Source organism: Microtus oregoni, unplaced genomic scaffold, assembly GCF_018167655.1.
Source record: "Microtus oregoni isolate MIOR12 unplaced genomic scaffold, Mior012 000011F_ref0000422, whole genome shotgun sequence".
In the NCBI taxonomy this organism is placed as follows: Eukaryota; Metazoa; Chordata; class Mammalia; order Rodentia; family Cricetidae; genus Microtus; species Microtus oregoni.
In genome coordinates, this window is record NW_024543070.1 from 23,422,110 (window position 1) to 23,431,735 (window position 9,626).

Consider the following 9,626-nt stretch of genomic DNA (forward strand, 5'->3'; position numbering starts at 1 on the left):
TAAAAATGATAATTTGATTGGTCTTACATATTTGTATAAACAATAATAAAGTCTAGAAGAGAAAAAAAACCAATATCCCCAGAGGAATAGGAAACAACTAGCAGGACATATTCTGAAAGAAGTCGAAGCACAGAACAAAACATTTTCAGAAATACAAACCTCCACGGGCAAGCTACCCGCAAACCCTGAATAAATGACTTCATGAAAGAAATAGAAGGGGCAAATCACACTCCGGAGGAAGAAGCAGAATCCAGGAAACAACAAACAAAGCAGTAGCTTGAGGCTATAGATATATATCTAGCTTTGAAAAAGAAAAGACAATGATGAATGGAATGGAGTGAGACTTTTGGAAATGACATCACTTTGGGTATGGAAGTTGCTCAGGGTAGTGTTTGCCTAACATGTGAATGTCCTGTTTTCAATCTCTAGGACCAGTCAAAGAAAACACTAATTTTAGCCTGCTTTACATTAAGTATGCATAATTAATTAAATTAATTAATTAATTAAAACGTAATGGTTACATCTGAAGGCAAAAGCACATAGATAATTCTATACTAGTGTAAGTTTAAAAAAAAGCAATTTTGAAATCTTACGGAAGTCAAAGAAGGTGTAGAGTTGGTAAAAAGAAATAAGTTTGGGCTTTTGTTGATAGACTGGAAACTTCACCAAAGGAAGAGATAGTTGGCTGAAATTTCAATAACCAATACTCATAAGGTCTGCAAAATGTAGCTAAAGAACTGACTTGAGAGACAGTTTCCATATATTTTAAGAGGTAGGGCAGAAGCCCCAGCAAACAACTGCTATTGGCTGGCCTAGTCCAGGGGGGAAACGTGTAGAAAAGGAGAGAAAGAAGCAGGCTAAGAAAGGTAAAAGATATTAAATACCTCCTGGCTTGAAAACAGATATGTAGATACATGTGCAACTCCCCCCACAGACAATATGAAAATGGGAAAAATGGCATTGGCATCCACAAAATAAAACCTTTCCGCTGAGAACTGAGGATGGGTGGGAGTGGTCAGAAGAGGAAAGCAGATGCAAGAATCAGTGTGTGTGTGTGTGTGTGTGTGTGTGTGTGTGTGTGTGTGCGCGCGCCATGGAGGGGATCAGGGAGTTGGGTGTGACCCCAGGCAATGAGAAAACAGCAAGTCGGCACTGAGGTCAGCTCCATAGAGATCCTGGAGAACCCTTCAGCGTGAAGGCCCAGGACGTCTGAATACATGGCAGATCTCCCTTTTCCTGGATGCCGCCTCTTGTCTTTTGACTTTGAAGTGTGGACTCGCTCAATCCCAAAATTCCCTGTGGGCCGGGCGGTGGTGGCGCACGCCTTTAATCCCAGCACTCGGGAGGCAGAGGCAGGCGGATCTCTGTGAGTTCGAGACCAGCCTGGTCTACAAGAGCTAGTTCCAGGACAGGCTCCAAAACCACAGAGAAACCCTGTCTCGAAAAACCAAAAAAAAAAAAAAAAAGACCAAAATTCCCTGTGATCTGCAACCACAGATTCACTGGTATGATGGGCAAAAAGCCTTGTTCATTTCTTTCTAAAATGTCATGGTTGGGTGCTAATATTATCCTCCAGGTTGACTCACAGAAAATCCTCCCAACTTTAGATTTCTGGGTATCCTTGGGACTCCCCTATTCAGCCTCACTAATGCAGGTTCCATTTATTTCATTGTCTAGGTGTAATAGTTTTCTGTGCAGTGTTCTAAAAACTAACTTTCTTTTGGCAGATAACATTGTCAATATTTTGAGACTGAATGGAACCCAATACAAGGAAGACTGAGCTCTCCAGTTCCGTAATTGGTTTATGTGAAGAGTCATAAAGGTCCCCAGTGACAGCCTCCACACTGAAACTCAGTTTCTACACAGAAACCAGCCTTTATACACAGAATATCAAGTCCTGGACACAGAATCTCAGATTCCACAGACGCCATCTCTGGATCCACATGTAGAATCTCAGGTTTTATAGAGAAACTCTGTTTCCACGCTAAAACTCAGCATCCAATGTACTAGCATGCTGAGAATCTGCAGTCGTCCGAAAGAATCATAGACACTGAAGTTGGGAGCGGCTTTAGAAATAAAGTGCCTGCTTTATCTTCAAGTCCAGATTTCTGAGATACCGGGAAGCCATGGGGGTCTAGGAAGATGGCTTGGTGGGAACACAATCACTAAGCAAGCATGAAGGGCTGACCTTGATACCCTAGCATCCATGGGAAAAGTCAAGCATCGAGCTGGTGTCTGTAACCCCAGCACTGTATGTTAGGATGGAGACAGCAGGTCGGGGGACTCTGACCACCCAGTCTCTCCAAAACAGTGAGTTCAGGTTCAGGGAGACCCTGTCACAAAAGATAAGTAAAGAGCAGTAAAACACACACACACACACACACACACACACACACACACCACATAAACACACACACACCCAAACACACAAATACATATACACCACAAACAAAATCACCACACACACAAGCACACATACACCACAAATATCATACCACACCACACACATACTCACAAAACCACAACACCCCACACACAGAGACCATATGCCACAAGCACATGCACACGTACACACAACACATCACACCATAAATACCATATACACACAGACCATACATCACAAATGCATCACACACACTACACAGATCACACAGGAACACATACACACCACATATACATTAGTATTCATCCCCCGTATCACACACATATACATACACAAACAGACACATACCACACATAGCACATACCATAAACCATAATACTACACACATGCACAGTCATGCATGCACACATACACAAAACTATAAGAAGAAAGGTAAGAAATCAACTTTTCTTGTTAGCTAGAAGATAGCTCCTAAGAAGCAAGCCCTCTAAAGAGGACTAAAAGACTGGGAAAATATTTGCAAATGACTTATCTACTAAAAGACATTATCTTAACGCTAAAAAAATGGGCATCGCAACTTGAAAAATGAACAAAAGATTTGAGATTTGTAAAGTTACCCTAGGAACCAAGAAGGATGATGTACAGGCAGCCAAAAATCAAATGGAAGGATTTTAGCTCGTACATATATGTCATTCATGAGTTGACATTTAGAACAATGGAGTCAGACCAGTGATTCCAGCTAGTCTGAAGGAAGAGGCAGGAAGATCATATATTCAAAACCTGCTTGGATTGCAGAGTTGAGTCCAAAGGTAGCCTGCAAAACTTAAAGAGACCCTGTCTCAAAGTTAATAGTGAAAAGGGGGAGGGGGATGAGGATACAGATCAGAATTTGAACACTTGCCTAGTATTTACAAGGACCTAGGTTCTATCCTCAGCATTAAAAAGTTATGTAGCCATTAACCAGTAGTAACAATGGATAGATGATAGATAGACTAGATAGATAGGTAGATAATAGATAGATAGGTAGATAGATAAGTAGATAGATAGATAGATAGATAGATAGATAGACAGACAGACAGACAGACAGACAGACAGCTCCCACTGTATTCTTCTCATGAGGGTGGCCACTGCTCAGCCCTGGCAACACTGAGTGCTAGTGAAGATGAGAAGCCACAAGAGCTGTCATCACTAAGGAGAACCCAAGGCACAGACACTTTGGAACACAGTTCAGCAGTTTTCTGGCAAAGGAGCACATACTGATAGAGTACAATTTGGCAATCCGCTTTCAAAATGAGTTGGAAACTTACGTTCACTTTAACACTTGCAGATAAATGGTTACAGCTACTTTATTCAGAGTTGCTAAAAACTGTTAGCAACCGAGTTATCCTTCCATAGGTGGAAGAATAAAGAAACGGTAGCACATCCATGCAACAGTACACAAGTCATCAATTCTGTAAAGAACTACTATCTATGAAAAGACATGAAAAATATTGAAGCCTATTGTCGATGAAGTCAGCTGATGAAGTCAGTCTATTATTCCAACTGCGTGCCAGCCTGAATAAGACAAAAGCATAGAGGTGCTAGCATAGGAGAGGTCAAGATGGTTAAAGGTTGCTGCTTCGTTCTCAGAGGAAATGCAGAATGCTTTTGCGGCATGTTAAGAACTTAGGGCAGGGACGGCAAGCTGCATGGTGCAAAGATGGCGAATACATGTAACTGTGTATTAATTAGAACCCATAAAAGCAAGCAAACAGTGAAGTCACACTTAACCTCTGAGCTTTAGTTAATGTGCATCAGTGCTCCTCTTTTATTGATTTTTGTAAGCATAACACATTACTGTAAGGCATTTATTACTGGCATTATCCCGAGTAAAGAGGAAGCGGGCTCAGTAGACTACACAGCTTACAACCGATGTCTGTGTTTCTCAGTGGTGGGAAAAGGCTCAGTGATGAAAGTGCTTGTCTCACAAGCAAGGAGACCTGAGTTGGATACCCAGAACCAAAGTAAAAAAAAAAAAAAAAAAAAACAGGCCTGGTAGCACGTGCAGTACTGAGAAAGCAGACAGGAGAGGATCCCTGGTCCCACTGAATCAGCCAGCTAGGCTGGTTAAGTAAGCGCCATGTTCAGTGAGAACTCTATGCTCAAAATACGGTGGAGAGCAATGGAAGAAGACACCTGATGTTGACCTCTGGCTGCCATGTGCACACGCCTATAGGAACATACACGTTACTTCCCCACATAAGCATACAAGTTAAAATTTAAACCCTCAGTCTACCAAGGCTGTAGGGCATCTGAGAAAAGAATGAAATGCAAAGAATCAATGCTTTGAATTAAGAGATAGAGAACATACTAACTGGCCCCGGAGAAAGCAGAAACTGCATGCAATCATACTGTTCCTCCTGGATGCAAATCTGCTGTCCTCGTGATCAAAACCTTACCCAAGTGGTATGATTTTCTGATCAAGTATTACTTTCATTGCATAGCCTTGTTTCTATGAGAGAATATTTTGCCCAGGAAGCCATATTTCTTATTCCTATATCCTCATTAATCATACAAATCAAAGGTTTTGTTTTTGTTTTTGTTTTTTTTTTTAAAGAATCCAATCATCAGAAGCTGTGTTGCCTCAAAAACACGGATCACCTATTTAAAACACAAAGGCTTGTCCCAGGAAGGCCAGATTCTACCCTCTGATCCCAGACTAAACTATGGCTAACAGATGATGCCATGTCCTAGAAGCTCTCAGTGCACACAACTGAGGCACAAGGAGAAGGCACTTCTGGCCTGCAATACAGAATCTGTGGGCAGTTGGCTTGACAGCCACGCTCCCGCTCTGGCTTAGTGTGCACTGCCATCTAGTGGACAAACTCTGTATCTACTCTGATTTGTCAGCTGAGCTGCTTTTCCAGATCTAACTCAGCAACAGCTGTAATATAGTGAGGATGATTCTACCATTTTAGCTGTTGGGCTTAATCAAGTGACGTCACACAAAGCCTGGGGCATAGCTATTGGTCAAAGCTGCACTTCAAAGATGCAAATTAGTGTTGTTCTCAGAAAAAGCAGAAGTTTCAAGGCCCTGGGCATGGAGATACATTTGACTGAACACTATTAGGTTACTCTCTAAGTATGGTGGCGCATGCAAACCTAATTAGAGCATTTGAAAGTTTGTGAAGTGTCTAGCAGGAGCCCAACAGCCTTTATTTCATGAGGCCCACACAGGCCAATTAGGAGAGGAAGTAAGCAGAGTTCTGAGGCCATCCTCGAGTCTCTGTGGAGACTTCCATTCTCGGTGAGAAACCGGATAAAACCGGACATGGGGGTTGCACTTGGTTTCCACAGTGACTGGGGGACTGGTTTGTCTCTCCTGTCCAGGGCCCTCTAATTGCCTTTCTGCCTCTGGGCCTCATCTGTCTGTTCCTCTCTCATTCATATTCAGGACCATGATTAGAAGCCTTGAACAGAAATGCAAAGTGCTTCTTAAATGTAGACAATTGAAATATAAATGTTCCTCTCATGCACTATTAATTATTTTATAGCCTCCCCAAGCACCCTCTGTATATCTAGCAGCCTAAATGATGACCATAAAAGAGGGAGGGTATTATCCCAGGACTTCTGTCCCTGCTCCTCTGTTCCCCACTCCATCTGTACCCAAACACCCACTCTCTGGGGATCATGTTTTACAGAGAAAAAGCTGCATCCGTGATACGTTTTGCTTTTTTTTTCTGAAGAAATAAAGAAAGAAAGACGGAACGAAAAAAAAAACTTGACTGCTCCTAGGAATGGTGGTGGAAGAAATTTGTTGTTGATAAAAGGGAGAGCATAGCCAGAGGCAGAGACATCTGGGAGAGTTCAGAGTGTACATGACCAGACTGAGCTGGACCGTGCAGGAAGAGGGGGAGGGGAAGGGAGAGGAGACAAAAGGGAACCAAGTGCAGCAGTCAAGAGGACAAAGGTACAAAAGGATGGCTAGTCAAAATGTCTAGATTATCTAGGGAAGAGCCTCTGGAGGAAGGGCAACCCAGCCCCTGGGTTGGAGAGTTGGGATAGAAGGCAGGGTATACCAGCTATATATAGCCTGTAATACGTAGAGACTGAGGGAGCCTGGTGACCAGGCCCACTGATATATTAGGTAGACACCTCAGCCATTTGTCCCAGGATTTGAGACTTAATACTTTCTTTGTCAGCTGAGATTAGAAAGACCCCGACCTTTCTGTCACCCAAGCCCACCAATCGACCATGTGATTCTGGTTAAGTTCACCTGCACGCGAGCTGTGAGCTACAGTTTCTCCATCTGTAAAATGGAGGGAGCAACAGGAAATTGTGGTGTGGGACTTCAATCGAATGGCTGCTCAAGCATAAGAACCTAAGTTTGAATCCTCAGATCCTGTGTAAAGAGCCAGGTGTAGAAGTGTGTCGGTCTCAGTGCTGAGGAGGCAGACGGGTAGAGCCTTGGAGTCCACTGGCAAGTTAGCCTACCCCTTCACGTCCTTTCAGTTTCCTGCTTGATCAGCTAGGCATGTTAACCACTCAAAGACTATTGCCTACCCACCCTACCCACCACCTTGGAGAATGATGGCACACAGATAAACTCCTGTCCTAAACCTGAAGTCACCTCACATTTTGGGAATAACTGGCCCTTATCTGATTGACCTTCTCACAGATGAGAACAGGGTGAGGAAGATTGGAGCAGACGTGAGCATCCTGTGGGAAGCCAATTAGTCCCCTGACCCCACTGTGATCACCTTGCAGAACCCAGACTGAGATAGTCACCAACCAGACCACACTTTGACCAAGACTGGACTGCTTTAAGGATACCTCTTGGTGCCCCCTTTTCTAGTTCCTTTGGTCAGTCGTCTGGAGAGGGTCTCAGGGTCATGAATATCTTTACCTGTTCTTCCCAGTTGTTTAAATGTTCTCTCTTTCCCTCCCACTGTGGCACTTCTCCTTCGTTGACATATTGTGGTGGGTGGCTGAGCCTAGCCTTTTGGGGTGCTGAAGCCTGGGGTTTTCTCTAAAATACCAGTAACATAGTGAAAGTACTTGCAATAGTCAGGAAGTGGGAATCTTTTAAAATCATAAAATCCTGCCGGTTTCCTAGGAAGGAAAATGAAGGTGTCAGAGGCAGCAGGTGATGATGCTCAGGACAGCTGCTCTTTAACAGAATTCTTTGCAGAGACCTCTGCCCAGGTGCAGATGGGGTCTTCTGCCATAGAAGAGATGAAACAGAGTCAGGATGAAACAAAGTCAGAGCTTATAATTATGAAAAGGATAGCATATATTTAGACTTAAGTGCAGGCATTAGGAAACACAGTTCTTTACAGAATTTTTGGAAGAACAAGTTTTCAGCCATGCACAGAAACACTAAAATCCCAGGACAACTAAAACAATCTTGGATAATAAAAGGACTACAGTAGGTGTCGCCATCCCTGACCTCAAATTCGACAGCATTGAAATGTTAATAAAAGCAGCATGGTATTGGCACAGAAACAGACATAGTTGATCAATGAAATCAAATTGAAGGCACAGACATAAATCCACATACCTATGGATATCTGATTTTTTTTATAAAGAAGCAATAACTTCACACTAAGGTGTAAAAGACAGCATCTTTAAAAAATGGTACTTGTAATTCTAGATGGATACATGCAGAAGAATACAAATAGATCCATATCTATCACCCTTCACAAGTTCAATTCCCAATTAATCAAAGACATCAACATGAGGCCAGACACACCGAGCTGATAGAGGAGAAAGTAGGGGAATAGCCTTGAACTCATTGGCCCAGGAGAAGACTTTACAACTAAAAACCAATAGCACAGGCACTGAGATCAACAATTAAAATATGAACTCGGGAAATTGAAAATTTCCTGTATTGCAAAGGATGCCATCATTTGTGCAAAATGGCAGGTTACAGAATGGGAAAAGATGTTCTATCAACTATACATCTGATAGAGGGATAATATCCAAAATATATAAGGAACTAAAAAAAAAGGACATCAAGAAAACAACCAACCCAATTAAAAATGGGGTACACATCTTAGCAGAGAAGCATTTCAAGGGAGATGAAACCAATCTTCTCAATTTCTTCTCTGGACATTGGCTCACTATCTGTACACCGTGTGCAGAAAACCTATTCTCCCCAGGAGACGGAGTTTTGTGATTTAGAAAACAAAGCCACAGTCAATATCTTTCCTATAACATGTGAGATCCTGGATTCATCCTCAGCTTGAGGGCAAGAGAAACAGAGGAAGAGTCAGGGTGAAACAGAGAGAATATGGAAGGAGGAAGAGAAAGGGGACCAGGTGAGGGAGGAAAGGAAAGGCTGAAAGGGAGAAGGTGGAAGAAATAAGAAAATATAGAAAAACATTTTGCCAAATTTTTTTTTATTGCCAAGACTCCAGAAGAAATCTACACTTTTAAATTTGCATCTTTGAGGTCCTCAATGAGCTCCATTTAAAATAGATAGGAGATTGGCATCTTCAAGGATATAACAGAGCACAGGATAATTTGGGGACACTGTAGACACACAAATGGGTATGATGGGGAAAAAGAAGAAAAAGCAGCCCCTCCTCACTCATTTGACTACTTGGAACACTAACTCTAAAGGTCGCAACCCTAGGGTCAGAAGGACCCAGAACTAGTAATGAGCCAAACTTCCTCAGCTCTCATCTTACTTTAAAATATTAGTTTATTTTCTGAGTAATATCAGGACTACTAAATCAACCAAGAACATTCATCTGATAAAAGATATGCAAATATGTTTATAAATATACAGTATCATCTATAATGTTGACAAGCCAGACAAAAACACCAATTTTCACTTAAAACTAAATTCTCAGTACAGGATGCAAATACAAAGACCTCTCTCTTTCTCTCTTCTCCTCTACCTCTTCTTCCTCCTCCTCCTCCTACACACACACACACACACACACACACGTCAGACCATCTCTCTATCTCTGTCTCTCTGTCTCTCTCACACACTCTCTATCACACACACACACACACACACACACACACAATCCATTTTATTTTCAGCTCCACAGATGGTCACAAATTGCATATATTATTCATACATACCCAACCCCAACTTACATTCATGTACAAACCAAACTTAAATATAATAGGAAGCTCCGATACTAAGACTTGAGTTTTAAAAACAAAAAGATTACCAGATTAATCTTGGAAATGTTATTAAGACACATATCATTGGATGTATTAACTAAGTTTTTTTTTTTTGGTTTTTTTG